Source organism: Pelodiscus sinensis, chromosome 2 (genome assembly GCF_052426305.1).
Source record: "Pelodiscus sinensis isolate ZL-2025 chromosome 2, ASM5242630v1, whole genome shotgun sequence".
Taxonomy (NCBI): domain Eukaryota; kingdom Metazoa; phylum Chordata; order Testudines; family Trionychidae; genus Pelodiscus; species Pelodiscus sinensis.
Window position 1 is genome coordinate 2,276,753 of NC_143053.1, and position 21,264 is coordinate 2,298,016.

General features: G+C 52.4%; 1 protein-coding gene across 2 annotated transcripts in view; it reads left to right on the forward strand.

The window, feature by feature from the left end:
- The first annotated feature begins 691 nt into the window (after positions 1-691).
- LOC102460464 (casein kinase II subunit alpha-like) overlaps positions 692-21,264 on the forward strand; it is a 55,055-nt gene continuing 34,482 nt past the window's right edge. Inside the window, exons 1-3 of one of the 2 annotated variants that reach the window (XM_089776098.1) lie at positions 729-829; positions 2,023-2,211; positions 3,521-3,759. The gene's annotated coding sequence lies outside the window, so the exon portion shown is untranslated. Of the gene's footprint in view, positions 830-2,022; positions 2,212-3,520; positions 3,760-21,264 lie in introns of both variants that reach the window. The other variant, XM_075916828.2, reaches the window with a different exon arrangement.

Sequence of the window (21,264 nt, forward strand, 5' to 3'; positions counted from 1 at the left end):
GGGGGGTGCACACAGCGGGGGTGCTAGGGCTGGAGGTGCACACAGCTGGGGGGTGCTAGGGCAGGGGGTGCACACGCAGCGGGGGATGCTAGGGCTGGGGGTGCACACACAGCGGAGGTGCTAGGGCTGGGAGTGCTAGGGCTGGGGGGTGCTAGGGCTGGGGGTGCACACACAGCGGGGGGTGCTAGGGCTGGGGGTGCACACAGTGGGAGGTGCTGGGGCTGGGGGTGCACACACAGCGGGGGGTGCTAGGGGGGTGCTGCGGGGGTGCTAGGGCTGGGGGTGCACAGAGCGGGGGTGCTAGGGCTGGGGTGCACACAGCAGGGGGTGCACACAGCGGGGGTGCTAGGGCTGGGGGTGCACACAGCAGGGGGTGCACACAGCGGGGGTGCTAGGGCTGGGGGTGCACACACAGCAGGGGTGCTAGGGCTGGGGGTGCACAGAGCGGGGGTGCTAGGGCTGGGGTGCACACAGCAGGGGGTGCACACAGCGGGGGTGCTAGGGCTGGGGGTGCACACACAGCAGGGGTGCACACAGCGGGGGGTGCACACACAGCGGGGGGCCCGGCAGCGCCCCACGCGGGGCACAAGGCGGGCGCCGGGCTCTATGGTCCCAAGAGGTACCAGGCGGCCCCCCGGCGGAGCCGCTCTCTCTCCCGCACTCTATGGCGCGGGCCGGCGGGATGCGGAAGTGGCCGCGGGCGAGGCTCTGGCGCCCCCTGGCGGCCCGGCCCGGCCCTGCAGCGGCCGCTCCCCTCAGCTCCAGCGGCGCCGCTGCCTGGGCCCGGCCGCCATATTGTCACCCCGGGCCGGGCCGCCCCGCCGGGCAGGTGAGCGCGGGGCCGGGCCCAGTCCTGCGGGGGAGGGGCGGTTCTCCCGGGTCTGGCCCTGGTGCCGTGGGGGAGGGGCGAGGGGCCCGTGCCGTGGGGGAGGGGCGGTTCTCCCGGGTCTAGCCCTGGTGCCGTGGGGGAGGGGCGAGGGGCCGGTGCCGTGGGGGAGGGGCGGTTCTCCCGGGTCTGGCCCCGGTGCCGTGGGGGAGGGGCGGTTCTCCCGGGTCTAGCCCTGGTGCCGTGGGGGAGGGGCGAGGGGCCGGTGCCGTGGGGGAGGGGCGGTTCTCCCGGGTCTAGCCCTGGTGCCCTGGGGGAGGGGCGAGGGGCCCGTGCCGTGGGGGAGGGGCGGTTCTCCCGGGTCTAGCCCTGGTGCCGTGGGGGAGGGGCGAGGGGCCGGTGCCGTGGGGGAGGGGCGGTTCTCCCGGGTCTGGCCCCGGTGCCGTGGGGGAGGGGCGGTTCTCCCGGGTCTAGCCCTGGTGCCGTGGGGGAGGGGCGAGGGGCCGGTGCCGTGGGGGAGGGGCGGTTCTCCCGGGTCTAGCCCTGGTGCCCTGGGGGAGGGGCGAGGGGCCCGTGCCGTGGGGGAGGGGCGGTTCTCCCGGGTCTAGCCCTGGTGCCGTGGGGGAGGGGCAAGGGGCCCGTGCCGTGGGGGAGGGGCGGTTCTCCCGGGTCTAGCCCTGGTGCCGTGGGGGAGGGGCAAGGGGCCCGTGCCGTGGGGGAGGGGCGGTTCTCCCGGGTCTGGCCCCGGTGCTGTGCGGGGGGGCAGCATGCAGGGAGGTTGTTGCCAGGCCCCATGGTGGCTGGGGGGCGATGCCCCGTGTTCCCTGGGTGCGGGCCGCCGGGGGGGCGGGTCTCCCATTTTCTGCCCAGGCCATGGCAGGAGGAGGCAGTGGGGTGCTTCCTGTGTCTCCCCGTGTGTGGGGATGTGCCTGCCCCGATGCTCTGGGGGTGATGGGCTGGTGTGGAGCTGTGGGGCAGGGGCCGTGGGAGGGAAGCCCTCAGGGCTGGGCGGTGTGAGGGGCACCCCTCCCCCTGTGCCCCTGGGGCTGCTCTGGGAAGGGGTGGGGTGGGCATTTCGCTCTGATGTTTGCGGGCAAGGCCGCTGATGAGAGTGGAGAGTTGAGAGAGTCGCGGGGCAGATTCCCCGCTCCACACGCCCCCAGGGCTGAGGAGATCTCATTTCCCTGCCTTTGCAGCAGTCGGTCAGAGTTAGGGAACGCCCTCTCCACCCAGAGAGAGGGTGCTCCTAGGATACTGGGTGATGGCGGTGATCTCCTTTACGGCCTTGCTGGAAGGGATTTCAGGAGCTCAAAGGACTGGCCTGGTTTCTCATGGAGGACACATTTCCCAGCCCTGCCCATGACACCTACCATCATACAGCCTTGGTAGGTGGTGGGAGTCCTGGGGGGTGGCCATGGGGAAAGGGCTTGGATAAGAGATGGGGGATCCTAGGGGCTGGGTCAGGGAGAGGGGAGGAGGGGTAGATAGGCCGGGGGACTCCTGGGAAGCAGAGGGGTTGGATAGCAGGTGAGGACCAGGCCATGCCTGGCTCTTTGGAGAGGCATAGCCTCCCCCAGTCTTTCCTGGCTAGCCCTCCATATAATCTCCTTACCCTCAGCCCAAAAAGTTTGCCCACCCCTGATCCAGGTGATGCTAAAAGTGGTGTTGGTAATGGAGAGGAGACTCTTCCTTCCATCAGGAATAACGTTCATCTCCCATGATGGTGCTGCAGGGAGGGGGGTATGATTCGGCAGAGGATACTGTATTTTGGTGATACTTAGACTGAGGCTGGAGAGCCACAGGTAGCTCTTCTATGTGTGTCCTGCGGCTCTTTGCAGTACATCACTGTGATTTAATTATTTATTGATCTAAGTTATTAACCCATCAGGATGCTTTTACTGTTGATCAATTGTAGCTGATAAAATGATAATACTTGGTCAGTCATTTTGCGGTGGAACAGTACATATATTGTTTCAACTTATCATAGTATAGGAAATGAAATGATGAATTCACACTACTGTTTTTCTTTTGGATACTGTTGATTGCTAATTTGGCTCCTGAGCCACCGAGGTCTGAGGATCACTGCTCTAATCCAAATCTGGATTGACCCCAACACCTAGTGCAGATTTAGGGGGCTATCTTGTGGGTAAGATGTAAAATCGAGGGCGTGACTGTGACGGTGCGTTGAGTGTAGGGGGACCCCGGGTCACAGAGCAGACAGCACCCCCGCTACGCCACAGTGACTATATGTGGATTAAAGGTTTTATGGTACTGTTCTCAAAAACTGGCTTAGTCACCTCAGTGTCATCTGCAAAACCCAATGTAAGTAAGTTAATTTTGTCTCCTTAAAACTTCCCCTTCTGATTTCAGCTGGTTATGGATAGAGCCCTGCAAATCTGTGGATATCTGCTTTATATCTACGGGTACCCACGTCCGCAGATGGGGATATGGATACCCGCAGCTCATTTCTGTGGCTACAGACGCGAGTACAAATTTTGTATCCACGCAGGGCTCTGGTGAGGGAGTTCTCCTTTAATATCCGTCATAGGTTGCAAGGCAGTGGTGTTAAACTGCTGCCGTGTCCCCCGGAGAGGGAGCTGCGCTCAGTGCTGCATCTATAGCTTTGGTCCAGCCACGCCCTTTGGATTGCTGATGGAGCTGTGCTATAGAAGTGTCTGTTGTTCTTGTTTTTAGGGAGAGGGCAATGCTGTAAGCTCCTGGCTCCTGGGAGGCCTCTCAGTGCTGACGGATGGAAACCACTGATAGCTGCAACCTGGAACCACTTTTCCTTTCCTCTTGAGCTGATTACTGCAGTGAGCTCTGCCCGGCCCAGCTGGTCCTGCCACTCGTCTGTAATGCAGCACATGCCTTTCTCTGCCCTTCCCAGGACAGCTCAGGGCAGCATTTGGGCTATACATTAACCAAGGTTCAAGGTAATAACTTTCTGTTCCTGCAGAATGTGAAATCAATGCTAATGCCCTAGGCCATGTGCTGCCAATATTGTCCTTTCAAAGGGAAATTAAGTCTGAGGCCGTGACCTCTCCGACCTGGGGTGGAGAGTAGATACAGTTCCAGGTTGTAATATGTATGGATGTGTTTTGCCAGTCCTGGGATGCTCCCCCACCTGTGCTTGTGTACCTCCTTCCCTGCAGCCCCCCTGCCCTGCCTGTCCTGGGGCCCCATGGAGATTTGCTCCTCCCACCGCCTTCTCCCTGACATTGCTGCTTCTCTCAGTGTGTGAGGCGAGGTGCCAAGAGGGGAGCTTTGCTTTGCCCTTCTGCTTGCACGTGAAGTGCGAGTGCACCCTGACCAACATGCTCCTGTCACCATGCTGCTTCCTGTCCCCGTTGGGCTGTGCCCTTCAGTCAGGCTTACTGTGGCCTTGGACCTCTGCTTTGGTCTCCCTGTGCCTCAGTCACTGTAGCTGGTTAAGCTTGGTCACTCCTCAGCTTTCTTCAGCGCTTACCCGGACAGGCGGCCATAGCAATCGTTCGCCATTTGGTCCGTTTCAGCTGTGAAAACTTGACAGCCTGAGAGCCCAGCCTTGGAGCAGACTTGATGAGCTCATGGGCCATCTTCACCCCTTAGTTGGTGGAATTTTATCCTGGCTGTTACAAGCCATCGGAGAATGGCGTTTGCTGGAACATCTTGTGACATCCTTGCCAAATGTGCGAAAAGCCAAGGTGCCACCTGCGGACACTGGTCCTAGTAGTCTGTAACCCCAACGACCATAAACATCTGCATGACGGACGCACTCATTCCACATTACGCCCAATATGTGCTGTTGACATTTTGTGGGGAAAGCCTCCAGCTTTGTTCAGCCTGCGCAGTGCAGTGTCTGTGTTTCGCAGCAGTACAACAATATGGGCAGGATACAGCTTGAATAAATCCTGCATGTGGTTGTCCTACTAAGATTATGTTGATTCCTTGTCGGCTGTAAATGGCCCATGGCAGACGCCGAGATGCCAGTCCGATAGAGAACCTGCATGTGAGAATTGTGAGCTGGTAAGGTAGAACCCAGAGAGCAAAAGCAGGAAACGGATTCACCAGTTTTGTTGTTCAGAGATTGGTGTCACAGGTGGACCTGGGACCGATTTTGCTGTTTTGTCTTTGTGAAACATGGAGATCTATTTTAGCTGGAGTGCCACACCAAACCTGCAGGGCTCTGTTCCAAGGACGTTGTCAGCACGTCAAGGTCTGTGAGTGAGAGATCACCAATCTCGGTGCCTGTGGACTGGTCGGACTGATCGAGCAAGAGAGCAGGGTCAGAATGCAGTCCTGTCTAACGCCGGATACTCATTTAAAATGCACCAACCTCCGGTTCCCAAGATGAACATGGACAGGAGTCCCCAGACTCTTCACAGGAAACAAGGCAGAGCTCAATGCAGCTGCAGCCCAGATCCAGTGGGGAACGGGTGGCGGATAAGAAGCCTAAGAGGAAGGTATAGTTTTCCTGGGGAAATAGAAAGAGGGCTACGTATGCGTGAGCAGATCCTCCTGAAGGTCTCTCGTCTTCGCTGGTCTGCATCAGAGGCTTGTGCCACCAGTTTGGTTTCCCTTCTGTAATTAATTGTGCCTCATCTCAGTACGCTGGGGAGCCAGTTGGGCGTCTTGCTGCTGAATGGCAGTGGCTGCTACTTACTCAGGGCAGTAGTTACAGAGCTTTCGCTGAAGGAGGACACCTGGGGCCAGTCATGCTAGATGATGCATAAACAGGAATTTGGGGTTGCAGCAGGGAGGTTATTTTACCTCTGTGTTTGGCAGTGGTGTGACCACTGCAGGAATATTGGCTCCACCGTTCCAGAAGGAGGATGATAAATTGGGGAGGGGTCAGAGCAGAACCACAAAAACTATTAGAAACTTTGCCTTGCAGGGACAAGCTCCAGGCACTCGGTCTACCTAGCTGAACAAAGAGAAGGTTAAAGGGTGGCCTGATTACAGTCTAAGTACCTCCATGGGAAACAGATATTGAATACTGGGCTCTCCAGTGTGGCAGAGAAAGGACTAGCATCCCAGGCCTGGCAGGTGAATCTGGGCAGGTTGAGACTGGAAAGAAGGTGTATGGTTGAGTGGGGTAATTAACCCCTGGACCAGTGTGCCAAGAGCGTGGTGGAGTCTTCATCACTGGCCATTTTTTAATCAAGATTGGATGTTTTCTAGCAGTGCTGCTCTAGGAATTTTGGTGGGGAGGGGGCGGGTCTTTGGCTTGTGTTAAACAAGAGGTCAGTCTGGATGGTCACACTGGTCCCCCTGACCTTGGAGTCCCTTGAATCTGTGTAACGGGACTTGAAATGGATGGGAGATTCCAGCTGTGAAATATCAGTTTGGTTATTATACCTGAACTTTGTCATGAGGACACAGCATTTTAGTCATATTTTTAATATTTTATGCATTATTTTAAAAGCTCCACCGTGGCTGTGCAACAACGTGAAAGAAACAATGAGAGACAAAAGGCATTCTTTCCGAAGTGGATGTTAAATCCCATTGAGGAAAATAGAAAGGAGCATAAATTCTGGCAACTGAAGTATAAAAATATAAATAGGAAGGTCAAAAAAGAAAGAGAAGAACAGCTAGAAAGACTCGGGCATGATCCCTGAGGTTTTAAGTTCTGCAGCAATACGATTTAAATAATACTCTGTAATATTTTTTATGCAAGGATCCCAAGCCCCTTTGCAAGCATTCACTTGTGAATCGTTACAACAGCTCTGTATTATTATCCCCATTTTCCAGGTGATGAAATTGAGGCATTGAAGTGCCTGAGGTCACAGTTGGAGGTGGGGACAGAGCTAGGAATACCCTTGAGAATCTCGACTGTCGCTTGCTCCAGCTACCACTCAGAACTCCCTCCTGACGCTGGAAATCACTAGTTAATCTTTTCCTGATCACTTCTATCAGGGGGTAATAACTGACAAGACGATTAGCATCTGGAGGAAGTCTGACTACAATGCCCAGCATGGTGGTAGTATGGAGGTGCTAGGCTATAGGACATGGTGCAGGTGTTGCAGTATTTTCCCCTATGACTGTTGGCCCTCAGTGCCCACCTAGCATGGTGTAGGAGGTGCTGTGTTGTTAGGGGCTGCCATTTTACAGGTAGGAGTTTGTGTCCACTAGAGCTCTGTCCATGGGCATCACTGTTCAGAATCAGAGCCCTGGGTTGCCACCAATTTCTATCTGTTTTTTCCTTCCACATGAAGATTTTCCATCTATGTGCAGAATACATTTTTAATTTCACTGAGGAATGTGCAAATGTGCACCACCAATTTTTCTTCACACAGTGCACAGTCAACCTGTGGAACTCCTTGCAAGAGGATGTTGTGAAGATCAGGACTTTAACAGGGTTAAAAAAGAACTAGATAAATTCCTGGAGGTTAGGTCCGTCAATGGCTGTCAGCCAGGCTGGGTAGGAATGGTGTCTCTAGCCTCTGTATGTCAGAAGCTGGGAATGGGTGACAGGGAATGGGGAGGGATCACTTGATCTGTTATGTTCATTCCCTCTGGGGCATCTGGCATGGGCCACTGTCGGCAGACAGGATATTGGGCTGGATGAACCTTTAGTCTGACCCAGGCTGGCCGTTCTTATGTTCAGTAGAAACAAAACCTTGCTGTGGGCGACATTTAAATCTCTCTGGACTGGCTACAGGAGCGCACAGCTTACAAGGATGTTGGTTACCACCACTGACCCCTTATAAGGCTGATTTTGATCCCTCTTGTATTCTCCCCCACAAAAACCACAGAATTCCTCAAGCTTTCAAAGACTTATTGTGAAGCCTCATTGCCCACCATGTCTGTGTTCGGAACATCTTGAACCAATTAAGGCCTTTTTGAGATCCAAATACTTACAAATATCTCCCTTTTGAAATATTTGTATATGTCTGAATGTCTGATATTTTTGTCTTCCTGTGTGCGCTCAGTGAAATTACATTATACCACAATTTGTGAACCATAGCAAGATTTTAACATTAGCTCATGCAAGAGGCAATTTTCAATGGGAGGAATAGTAAAATGTGTAACAGTCATTATTTGAAATCTGAGCTTTGGCTCCCTGTTGGTGGGGATGAAATAAGAATAATAATGGCATCAGAGAACTTTTTTCTTGGTGACTTAAAACTATCCAGGGCTGCTTTTCAGAAGTGGAGGAAAATGTCACTTAAAAAACAACGAAAAGTCTGATAGCACCTTAAAAACTAACAGACTATGTTGATGGGATCATGAGCTTTCGTGGGCACAGCCCACTGCTTCAGATGACTGGAGTATTAGACGTCCAGATCCAAGAATAAATAAGGGAAAAGGTGTGGGAGTGGGGGGGAGGGAAGAGACAGTGAGTAGATTGTTCAACTAGTTACAAGAGGCTGATAAGAACAATTAGCACCTCCATTGGTTGGTTAAGTCATTAGGATGTGGAAGGTAGCGTGCGAGCCAGCCCATGTCTCTGTTCATTCCATTAGCATAAGAATTAAACTTGTAAATGAAGTTAAGATCCAACCCTTCTGTGTGTATTTGGCTTGTAGAATTGGCCTGAAACAACACGGTGACTTGGAGATCCATTAATGAGTGCCCGGGCAGGTTAAAGTGTTCTCCGACAGGTTTCTGTGTGTTGCCTTTTCGGAGATCTGATTTGTGTCCATTAATTTTTTCCCGTAGAGACAGTCCAGTTTGGCCAATATCCATGGCAGTGGGGCATTGCTGGCATTTGATGGCATAGATCACATTAGTGAATGTGCAGTTAATTGAGCCCCTATGTAGTGACTGATGTTGTTGGGTCCAATGATGAAATCGCTGGTGTGGATGTGTGGACAGAGCTGGCACTGGGGTGGATTGCAAGGGTGGGTTCCTAGATGATTATGATGGAGGTGTGCTGCGTGGTTGCTGGACAGAATTTGTTTGAGGTTGGGGGTTGACTGAAGGCGAGGATTGGCCTTTCCCCTAAGGCCTGTGGGAGTGAGGGGCCATTTTCCAGGCTAGGTTGTAGATTGTTGATAATGCATTGGAGGGGTTTAAGTTGTGGGCTGGAGGTGATGACAAGTAGAAGTCTGTTGTTTTCTCTTTTGGGCCTGTCTTGAAGTTGTTCATATCTGGGTACTCTTCCGGCTCTGTCAGTCTGGTTTTTCACTTCTCCGGGTGGGTATTTCAGTTTTAAGAATGCTCTATATAGATCCTGTAGGTGTTTGTCTGTGGGATTGGAGCAAATCCAGTTGTATCTGAGGGCTTGGCTGTATACAGTAGATTGAGAAATGTGTCTGGGATGGAAGCTAGAGACATGAAGGTAAGTGTAGCGGTCGGTGGGTTTCTGGTAGAGGGTGGTGGAAATTTGTCCGTCATGTAATTGTTCTGGAGTATCCAGGAAGCGGATCTCTTGTATGGATTGATCCAGGCTGAGGTTGTTGGCGGAGTGGAAGTTATTGAAATCCCTGTGAAATTCTTCAAGGGTCTCTTTCCTGTGGGTCTATATGATGATGTCATCGATGTAATGTAAGCAGAGTTAGGGGGCGAGAGCTGAGGAAATGTTCAAAGTCAGCCATAAAGACATTGGCATATTGTGGGGCCATACGGGTGCCCATGGCTGTGCTGCTGACTTGAAGATACAAATTGTCTCCGAATCGGAATACTCCTGTTGTGAGTGTGCCAATGCTTGAGATGACGGGTCGTCTGGGATTTCCAGGTTTGTGTATCTTGGATAGCAGATAAAGAACTCCTGGTCAGGGATTAGGGGGAGTGTTTGTGTAAATTTGGTCCTGAGCAGCATCAGGGAGCTTCATGAGCAGTTGTTTCAGGGTTTTTTGGTATTCTTTAGTAGGATCACAGGAGAGAGGCTTGTAGAATCTGGTGCTGGTGAGTTGTCTGGTCACCTCCTGTTCATACTCTGTTCTGTTCATGATGACTACAGCGCCCCCTTTGTCAGCCTCTGTGATTATGATCTTAGAATTGTTGTTGAGGCTGTGCATAGCATCGCGTTCTGCATGATCGACGTCATAGGGTATATGATGTTGTTTGCTGACAATGTCAGCCCAAGCACGTTTTCAGAAGCAGTCAATGTAGAAGTCTAGGCCCTTGTTATGACCATTAGTAGAGGTCCATATAGAAGCCTTCCTCTTGTGGGATTGACGGGGAGAAGCAGCAAGGTCAGTGTGTTGTACGTCAGTGTGTTGGAAATATTTCTTTAGGTGGAGGCAGCGAAAATAGGCTTCCAGATCTCCACAGAACTGAATTATATTTGTAGCAGCGATGGGGCAGAAGGAGAGTCCTCGAGATAGGACAGTTTCCTCTGCTGGGCTCAGAGTGTGGCTTGATAGGGTAACAAATTGCTAGGTGAGTTGAAAGTATCAGGAACGAGAGATCCAGAGGCGTGTAGGAGTTTGGATGGTTTATTGTCCTTTGTTAAGAATGCCAGATAGTCTTGACTCTCTTTTGCTAGCCGAGGGCATAGATTGCAGTTGCAGCTCAGGGTTTGTTTGTCTTTTGGTTTCAGGGTTGTCAGTTGTGCAAAGGGCTGAGTTCAGAGAAGGAAGGTATTGTCCTCAGGCCTGTGTCTGTTGTTTGGTTTTTGGTGTTCTGGGAGGTGTTTTTGGATACAGGCAACTCTCTGAGAAGTAGCTTGGTATAGTTTGAGTGGGGTGAGCTTCTGGAGCTAAGGTGATATAACCCTGAGTAATTCCAGTAATGCTCTGATTTAATCCTTAGATTTGGCATCTCTCTGCTGTGAATTGTGGAGGATTGACCAGTTGAGGGGAAGCTGGCAATGGAAATAATTCCACATGGTTCACAGCTTCTAGTGATTAATGCTGCCCAACAATCCCAGAAACTCCAAACAGCGCTTGGGCCTTGTGTAGCTCTGGTATTGGGGCCCAGAAGGAATTCGGGAACAGTCAGAGAACTGCTGTCTCAGGCTCTGTCTGCCCTGGGAAGGGCTGGCGACAAAAGTGCTGTCGATACGCAAAAGTTGCCAAAAGTGAAAACTGGTTAAACCGTTTTTTCTGCCTCCCGTTGTCGACATTTCCTGGCCACATTGCAAGCTCCCTGTCATCAGATAGAGCAAAGCATTATGAGGAAGTATCCCACAGTGCAGTGTTATGGGAAGGCAGAGCCGATCCCTGTGCTCCTTGGGACTCCCATGTAGCTCTGTGAGCTTTCCGTGCTGAGGAATGGCAGAGCAGCACAGCAGTTCCTCCAGCCCTCCCCCTGCAGCAGCAGCCTGCAGCAGCAGGGCAGAACAGGAGCATTCCAGTGACTTGTTCTTCCTGGAGCAGCTTCCTCAGCTGGCAGACACTTCCCAGAGCTTTGAAAGGGGAGGGTGCGCCTGCCTGCAGGGCAGCAGAAATCACAGAACGCTGAGCAGAGCCATCCGGGCAGGCATGGTGGGATCGTGGCAGAAGCCAGTTCTCTGGACAGAACAAACAGCAGAGTCCACACTGGCTCTTCATTGACAGTAAAGGGAGGGGCAAAGAGAAAAGTCTCTGGCAGGGCTGGAAGTTTTTGTTGCCAGAACTGGGGGTATGTCTACACTACCCCGCTAGTTCGAACTAGCGGGGTAATGTATGCATACCGCACTTGCTAATGAAGCCCGGGATTTGAATTTCCCGGGCTTCATTAGCATAAGCGGGGAGCCGCCATTTTTAAATCCCCGCTGCTTCGAACCCCGTGTAGCGCGGCTACACGGGGCTCGAACCAGGTAGTTCGGACTAGGGTCCTATTCCGAACTACCGTTACTCCTCGTGAAACGAGGTGTACCGGTAGTTCGGAATAGGCACCCTAGTCCGAACTACCTAGTTCGAGCCCCGTGTAGCCGCGCTACACGGGGTTCGAAGCAGCGGGGATTTAAAAATGGCGGCTCCCCACTTATGCTAATGAAGCCCGGGAAATTCAAATCCCGGGCTTCATTAGCAAGTGCGGTATGCATACATTACCCTCCTAGTTCGAACTAGGAGGGTAGTGTAGACATACCCTGGGTGTTTTTACTGACAAAAGTCACTCTTTTGTTGCCAAAATGTGCCAGTGTAAGCGAGGCCTCCTGGCTGAGGCTCGGTCACCAAGAGGCAGAGAGGTTGGAGTTTACCACTGCACCTACGCTCATCAGATGCAGGTATCCGTCTCTGTATGCTGCAGTCTCCTTTTCCCAGGGCTTTCCGTGCGTTGCTCAGCTTGAGCTGCTGCTAGAAGGAGAGAAAATAAACAGCGGAGACTCTGGCGGGCTCCTTTGTAGCAGCCGTCCTGAGAGATGGGGCTCTCCATTTCAGGGAAAAGGACCCTGGAAAGGTTGGTTCCTATGGAACCAGTGTGGCCCCAGGCACTTCAGCCTTTTGGCTCCGTGCGCTTTGAAACCTGTTCTCTCTGATCAGCAGTGCGGATGAGACGGCAGAGCTCTTGGGATTGGAAATGTGGGTGATGGGAAAGACTGATTAATTCCACTAGACCCTGCACGAGTGCCTGGGGAGACATGGATCACTCTGGCTCTGCCACAGCATGTACCCTCAGTGAAACATGCAGCTCCGGCTTCCTGGGCTCTCTTGTACCCCCGAGTCTCCATTTGCTAAGCCCCCGCAAGGCCAGCTTTGGGCCTTCAGTCCCCCCACCTCAGTGAAGGCCCCCTACATTTCTCCTTCCCCTTATTAGGGATGTAACAGTGTACAGGGCGTTCCCGCTGTACGTCGCCCCGGTATACGTTGGCTCCGCACTAGCCTCGGTGACACTTGTGGGAACTGTTCCATTTTAAGTCCTCCCATTCCCCACTCTTGGTTGCACAAAAAAATAAGACCAATTTGCACAAATGGAAGTCAGCCGCAGGAAAAAAATTCCCTGCTTTACGTCCTTTTGCTATACAGCCACTTTTTCTGGACGTATAGCGGGGATGCCCTATATCAATTAACCGATAAGCAAAAGCTTATAGGGTAATGCTGTAGACTACATGCATCCCTCCTCATCCCCTACCAGGACATTTTTTAGCAGACTGGCCAGCAGCCTGTCTCTGTCCTGGCTTGCGATGGATCCAGGACCTACCCCTGCTGCGGCTCTGCATTTAAAGTGTATTAGGAGGTAGGTGGGCTGGCAGCCCAGCTCAGTTTCGGCTCACGCCGGGTCCGGGAGCTCAGACACCTACCTCCTAATACACTTAATAGAAGCAGCAGCGTGGGGCAACAGGCAGCTGGTCTGCATGGGGAGTTGGTTTTCAAAATGGCTCCCCTCATGGACCAGTTCCCACCTGGCACCCTGCGCTGCTGCCTCTGGGACAGCGGCAGCAGCGTGGAGTGGCGGGGGGCTCCTCGGGAGAGAGGCCGGAGCGCACTGGCTGCCGGCCCCGCCCCGCCCCCGGGGGCTATAGAATAGTCGAGTAACTGATAAGAATTCATGAGGCTGCTCGACTGTTCAATTCACCGCTATTTAACATCCCTACCCCTTAGTGAATGGGAATGGCAGAGGCCCCCACAGTGTACGGCTGCATCTCTCAGTGAGAGCTATTCTAGTTGTGCTCCGCATCTAAATCTCGTCAGGCTCGTCTTGCACTTGCTGGAGCTTCTCCTGATGCGGTGGGCTGGGTTTCCTGGCCAAAGACCAAGAGACAGGCTGTCCCCTCACCAGCTTCTTGGCTACAAGAGGCAAGCCAGTGTGCTAGAACCAGGAATCCTGGGTAACTAGGGAGCAGCAGTGGCACCATTACAGGAGGGGCAGTACTTGCTGGTCCCCGTGGACCTGAGCGCCGTGTTAAATGTGAGGGCAGCTAGCCTGTGGCTCTGGAGACCCGGATTCAGTTTCCAGGCTTCCTCTGTGACCTTGGGCAAGGCACTTTGCTTTTCTCTGCCTCCGTTTCCTGTTTGTTAAAATGTATTAGCTTAGCCCTGCCCTGCCTCACAGGGCGCGTATGAGAAAAGATACGTTACAGTTTGCAAGGTACCAGATGCAGTGCTAACGAGGGGGGCCGTATAAATACCTAAGAGAGATGAATGTGAGGGAACCTGTGGGTGGTGCTGTAGAGGTCAGTGAGTTGGCTCTGACTCTGGTTGTTAATGAAAACCAAGAATTAAAACCTTCCGCCGGGGTGGGTCAGAAACGCCCGTGACAGAACTTGCCCATCAGCCTTCCTCTGAGCGGCCGGCTCTGAGAAGAGCCTCTGGTCTGGTCTGATTTCACATTGAGAACATTCTTGTGAAGCGTGTGGACCAAACACCATCTGTGCTGGAGCCTTACATTGGAAATGTGCATGCTCTCCAGCGCCTTCCAACCCAGGTGCGCTTCGTATGACTCTCCCAAGGCAGTGACTATAAAGATACCTTTGTTTCCCTTAGCTTTCCTGCATGTAGCTGATGGTTACAGCAGAATTCATTGTACTCATGGAAATCTGATCGGGAGAAGTCCCGTTGGGTCCTGCGTAGTCTTAGCCCCAAGGCCAGGGAAGCACTGTTCTGTGTAATCTATTCTCGAGCTTTTTTCAGCCTCTGGCTTCCACCCCTTCCCCTCTGCACACTAACATAGCTCAGGATCAGAGGAGTCTTGCTGATATTCAGCCTTCATTTCCCTTCACTGCGTTCCATCTGCCTCCAGACCACCCTCCGCCATTGTTACATCCCAAACCCCATGACTGTTAGGAGCTGAAAGTCAATGTTCCCATCTATGGCGTAACATCTGCTCACCTGGCTGCGAGGTGAACACAGCACAATTGCCGTGCATAGGACTTAAAGGCACTTCCTTTCATTCCACGTGGGTTGGATCTTACCTTGCTCCTTCGGCTCTCGTGTTGAATGTTAGTACTTGCATCTGGAATAAGAGTTTTGAAGAACACATGTACGCGCTTGATTTACATGTGAACCTCCCTTTTTATGTGATCTCAGCTGGCTGCCTGTGCACCATCTCCTCCTTGTTTTCACTCCTGCCCTGTGGACACGGGAGCATCATAAAGCCAGAGGACCAGGGCAGTATGTCTCCTAGGGCCAGAGCTGTGGGTGGGAATTCCGTATTTTACCTAGTGAACTTATCGGCATGGCTGTGTTAAAGCTGGACATACGTGTGAAGTGCGTCTGGGTTGCTAGCCTGTGCCCTAATGGCTCCTTCTGGAGCGTCAATGGATACGCATGCGGGTGCTGCCTTTAGTGTTCTCTCATGTGGAACTATCACGGGGCATTTGTGGCCCTGCACCCTAAGCGGAGCATCACGGCATCCTCGTGCATGAAAGGGGCTGTCCCAGGGTTGTAGGTGAGAGGCAGAATCCGCAGCCCCGTGACTGCTGCCAGGAGCAAGAGGCAGAGAGATCTTGAATGGATTCCTGAACCCATCTCCGTGCAGGGCTCCTTGCCTCTGGCGTGTCAGGCAGGCTTCCCTCACCCAAGCATTTCAGTGTGTGCGTGGCCATTTGTCTGCAGCCTGTTGGAGGAACCAGGGCCTGTTCTTGAAGAGTCCTTACGATCCAACAGAGTGGCCCTGTGGCGGGAGCCGGAGCAGGGCTCAGAAAGCCCTTGCCTGCCAGGATCCATGCTGAGACACCGTGGGCTCAGCTGCCAACAGCATGGCTCTGAAACTCAACGCGCTGCCTCTTTCATCGCCAGGGCCGCCATCGCTGGGGCTCCGAAGCCTGCATGAAGTCAGCGCTCGGATGAAGAGCAACTGGCTGAGACAGGACTGGGGCAAGACGGAAAGGACGCTGGCTGAAGGGGGCAGGGGAGACCCTGGAATAGCCAGCTGGATACTGTTCCCACCTTCTGGGGAACTCTGGTCTTGCCCCGCTTCTAGCCATTTCATTCTGCTGCAGAAATCATTTCCTAGCTCCTCTCTCAGCTTGTCACCCCTTCTCCTCTCCGAGTTCAAGCACAGCTCTCTGGCTGGCTGGAAGGCCTGGCCCCCTCCAGTGTGCTGGGTAGGTCTGGACTCCCAGCCCTGCTCTACCAGTGGCTCCAGCCTTCGCTGCTCACTTGTTACATTTCCAAACAAATTGTTTTGTGCTGGCTCCCAGGTTGCCCTCACCCGTGGGAACAACGCCCTGTGTGGAAGGATAGCGGAAGGCTGCTGATGTGCTGGGACCACAGCTTGTCCCGCTGACCAGTCCTGCTCCCTTCTACTCCCCCGTTGCTCTGTCTAGATCCATCCTTTGTCCCTTGTCTTCTAGGGGAGGCCTTTGGGGCGGGGGCCAGCCCTTTGTTCTGGCTGTGTGCTGTGTATCTGGCACCGTGGGGACCAAGAGCCTGACTAGCGCTCTTAGGCCAGGGCTGGGCAATCCTCTTTCATGGGGAGCCGCTCCAAGAATGTGGTCTAGGCCCCACTCTTCTGTGACATTAATGGAGGGGGTGTGAGGTGGAGGTTGGGAGCAGAAGGGAGCTTGGTGAAGGGTGCAGGGGGGTCTGTGAGGGAGCTTGGATAAAGGGGAGCTTGTGACCTGGGGCAGGGGAGTGGGCTGCAGGGCCTGGGAGGGAATTGTGACGGGGTGGGGATGAAGACATGAAGAGTTGGGTTGTAACCTAGGGCAGGAGGGGGTTGTGATTGGGGATGGAGGATTGGGGTGCACGGGCTGGGAGGGGTTGTGGGTGCAGGAGAGGGTTCTGCGCTGAAGGAAGGGTGGAAGAGGGGGTGCGGGGTCTGGGAGGGAGTTAGGGATATTAATGGTTAACCATTTAACCGGTTAACCAGTAAGCCTCACCCATAATCATAGAATCATAGAATAATAGGACTGGAAGGGACCTCGAGAGGTCATCGAGTCCAGCCCCCCGCCCTCAAGGCAGGATCAAGCTCCGTCTACACCATCCCTGACAGATGTCTATCTAACCTGTTCTTAAATATCTCCAGAGAGGGAGATTCCACCACCTCCCTTGGCAATTTATTCCAATATTTGACCACCCTGACAGTTAGGAATTTTTTCCTAATGTCCAATCTAAACCTCCCCTGCTGCACTTTAAGCCCATTACTCCTTGTCCTGTCCTCAGAAACCAAGAGGAACAAATTTTCGCCTTCCTCCTTGTGACACCCTTTTAGATATTTGAAAACTGCTATCATGTCCCCCCTTAATCTTCTTTTTTCCAAACTAAACAAGCCCAGTTCATGAAGCCTGGCTTCATAGGTCATGTTCTCTAGACCTTTAATCATTCTTGTCGCTCTTCTCTGTACCCTTTCCAATTTCTCCACATCTTTCTTGAAATGTGGCGCCCAGAACTGGACACAGTACTCCAGCTGAGGCCTAACTAGTGCAGAGTAGAGCGGCAGAATGACTTCACGAGTTTTGCTTACAACACACCTGTTGATACAACCTAGAATCATATTTGCTTTTTTTGCAACAGCATCACACTGTTGACTCATATTCAACTTGTGGTCCACTATGACCCCTAGATCCCTTTCTGCCATGCTCCTTCCTAGACAGTCGCTTCCCATCTTGTATGTATGGAACTGATTGTTCCTTCCTAAGTGGAGCACTTTGCATTTCTCTTTATTAAACCTCATCCTGTTTACCTCTGACCATTTCTCTAACTTGCTAAGGTCATTTTGAATTATGTCCCTATCCTCCAAAGAAGTTGCAACCCCACCCAGTTTGGTATCATCTGCAAACTTAATAAGAGTACTCTCTATCCCAATATCTACATCATTGATGAAGATATTGAACAGTACGGGTCCCAAAACAGACCCTTGAGGAACTCCACTTGTTATCCCTTTCCAGCAGGATTTAGAACCGTTAACAACAACTCTCTGACTACGGTTATCCAGCCAATTATGCACCCACCTTATCGTGGCCCTATCTAAGTTATATTTGCCTAGTTTATCAATAAGAATATCATGCGAGACCGTATCAAATGCCTTACTAAAGTCTAAGTATATGACATCCACCGCTTCTCCCTTATCCACAAGGCTCGTTATCTTATCAAAGAAAGCTATCAGATTAGTTTGACATGACTTGTTCTTCACAAACCCATGCTGGCTATTCCCTATCACTTTATTACTTTCCAAGTGTTTGCATACGATTTCCTTAATTACCTGCTCCATTATCTTCCCTGGGACAGACGTTAAACTGACCGGTCTATAATTTCCTGGGTTGTTCTTATTCCCCTTTTTATAGATGGGCACAATATTTGCCCTTTTCCAGTCTTCTGGAATCTCCCCTGTCTGCCATGATTTTTCAAAGATCATAGCTAAAGGCTCAGATACCTCCTCTATCAGCTCCTTGAGTATCCTGGGATGCATTTCATCAGGACCTGGTGACTTGCTGACATCTAACTTTCCTAAGTGATTTTTAACTTGTTCTTTGTGTATCCTATCTTCTAAACTTACCCTCTCTCTGCTTGTATTCACTACGTTAGGCACACCTCCAGACTTCTCGGTGAAGACCGAAACAAAGAAGTCATTGAGCATCTCCGCCATTTCCAAGTTCCCTGTTACTGCTTCTCCCTCCTCGCTAAGCAGTGGGCCTACCCTGTCCTTGGTCTTCCTCTTGCTTTTAATGTATTTATAAAAGGTCTTCTTGTTTCCCTTTATGCCTGTAGCTAGTTTGATCTCATTTTGTGCCTTTGCCTTTCTAATCTTGCCCCTGCATTCCCGTGTTGCTTGCCTATATTCATCCTTTGTTAGTTGTCCTAGTTTCCATTTTTTATATGACTCCTTTTTAATTTTGAGATCATGCAAGATCTCCTTGTTAAGCCAAGCTGGTCTTTTGCCATATTTTCTATCTTTCCTACACAGCGGAATTGTTTGCTTTTGGGCCCTTAACAACGTCCCTTTGAAATACTTCCAACTCTCCTCAGTTGTTTTTCCCTTCAGTCTTGCTTCCCATGGGACCTTACCTACAAGTTCTCTGAGCTTATCAAAATCTGCCTTCCTGAAATCCATAACCTCAATTGTGCTGGTCTCCCTTCTACCTTTCCTTAAGATCATGAACTCTATTATTTCGTGATCACTGTCCCCTATACTGTCTTCCACTTTCAAGTTCTCAACTAGTTCCTCCCTATTTGTTAAAACCAAATCCAGAACAGCTTCTCCTCTGGTAGCTTTTTCAACCTTCTGAAACAGAAAGTTGTCTCCAATGCAGTCCAGAAACTTATTGGATAGCCTGTGCCTCGCTGTGTTAGTTTCCCAACATATGTCTGGATAGTTGAAGTCCCCCATCACCACCAAATCTTGGGCTTTGGATAGTTTTGTTAATTGTTTAAAAAAGGCCTCATCCACCTCTGCCACCTGGCTAGGTGGCCTGTAGTAGACTCCTAGCATGACATCACCCTCGTTTTTTACCCCTTTTAGCTTAACCCAGAGATTCTCTACACAGCTATCTCCTACGTTCATCTCCACTTCAGTCCAAGTGTGTACATTTTTAATATACAAGGCAACCCCTCCTCCCTTTTTTCCCTGTCTGTCCTTCCTGAGCAAGCCGTACCCTTCCATACCAATATTCCAATCATGCGTCCCATCCCACCAGGTTTCTGTAATACCAATGATATCATAGTTGTATTTATTGGTTAGCAATTCCAGTTCTTCCTGCTTATTACCCATACTTCTCGCATTTGTATATAGGCATCTAAGATACTGATTTGATCTTGCCTCCCTGTTGTGCCCTGACCCTCCTTTCTCCTTGCCATTATAGGCCGTAGTCCCCCCCATTTCCAACCCATCTCCCAGTCCCGCACATTCAGCACTTACCTGTGGGCTTTGCTCACCTGCCCCCGACAAACCTAGTTTAAAGCCCTCCTCACAAGGTTAGCCAGTCTGTGTCCAAACAAGGCCTTCCCGCTCCTGGAAAGGTGAACTCCATCTCCGCCAAGCAGTCCTTCCTGGAAGAGCACCCCGTGATCAAGGAAGCCGAATCCCTCCTGGCGACACCATCGTCGCAGCCAGGCATTCACCTCCAGGATGCACCTCTCTCTGCCCGGGCCCCTACCTTTGACAGGAAGGATAGAAGAGAATACCACCTGCGCTCCAAACTCCTTCACCCGTACTCCCAAAGCCCTGTAGTCACACTTGATCCGCTCAGTGTCACACCTGGCAGTATCATTTGTGCCCACGTGGATGAGTAGCATGGGGTAGTAGTCAGAGGGCCGGATAATCCTCGACAATGCCTCCGTAACATCTCGGATACGGGCCCCTGGCAGACAGCAAACCTCTCGAGATGAGCTGTCAGGGCGACAGATGGGTGCCTCCGTTCCCCTCAGAAGAGAGTCTCCAACCACCACTACTCTACGTTTCCTCCTCGCAGTGGTGGCAGGAGACTGCTCAACCTTGGTGGTGCAAGGCCTGGTCTCCTCCACTGTGGGGGGTGACTCCTTGTCTCCTGCTGAAAGTAAAGTGTAACGGTTATGTAACAACACAGTGGGAGGGTTAGGAGCAGGGGTGGAACACTGCCTGCTGCCGGAAGTAACCAGCTGCCAGTGCTCACCCTGCACCACTGCCTCCTCCATAAGTGGCTGGTCAACAGTCCCACATCCTAGGACAGTGACCTCCGTGGACTCCACAGGAATACTGTCCAGGAATTCCTCATGGCTTCGAATGCTCCTCAGCCTGGCCACCTCCTCCTGTAGCTCTCCCACCTGCTGCCTGAGAGATTCCACCAGCAGGCACCTTTCACAACGGTTGTCTCCCCCAGCCTGGAGATCACTCAGTGGGAATTGCAAGCCACAAATACAGCAAGACCACACCAGGACCTGGGTAGAGGCATCCATGCTCAGGTTCTCTGTCTGGATACAGGCACAGGTGGAGGAGACAGGAGAAGTACTGGCACAAGCGCTACGGGTCTTCATCACCATCAGTTACTCCCTCTGCCCAACTCCCTCTTCAACTCCCCTGTCTGCAGTCCCCTGTCCGCTTCGCTCCCCTGGTCGCACTGCTCTGGCTTTTTAAAGCCTGCTTGCCTAATGGGTGAGACTTGTCAGTTATGGTTAGCCGGTGGAAGCTGGAGCAGCCCCCTGCCTGCCTCAGCTGGAGGAGCCCCCGACTGTGGCAGGTCTGGCCCTGGCACGCCATGGGCAGGGCACTCCAGTCCAGCTGTGGCGGGCGGAGGGGCCATCCCAGCCCAGTTGGGCTGGAGCAACCCTCATCCCCACCCTGTTTAATTAGATAACTGGCTAAACTTAACATGTAGCCAGTCAAACAGGATTTTACACCCCTTGAGGAGGGTGGGTTCAGGAGAGCGTTCTGATCTGGAAGAGAGGTGCAGGAGGGAGTGCAGGGTCTGGGAAGGGGTTGTGACCTGGGGCAGGGAGTTGGGGTCCAGGAGGGAGTGGGGTGCCAGGTGCAGGCTCTGGCCAGAAGGCACTTACCTTAGGTTACTCCTGGCCAGCAGCCCAGCAGGTCTCTGGGGCAGGCTCCCTTCATGCCCCACCCCGACATGCTGCTCAAAGTGGCCAGCTGCAGGGGTCACGTGCATCTCTGCGCAAAGCACAGCCCAGGTAGCTCCCATTGGCTGGTTTCCGGCTAATGGGAGCTGCAAGATTGTGCTGAGGGCAGGGGCAGTGTGCAAAGAACTGGCGTGTGGGGCAGAGAGATGCACATGGCTT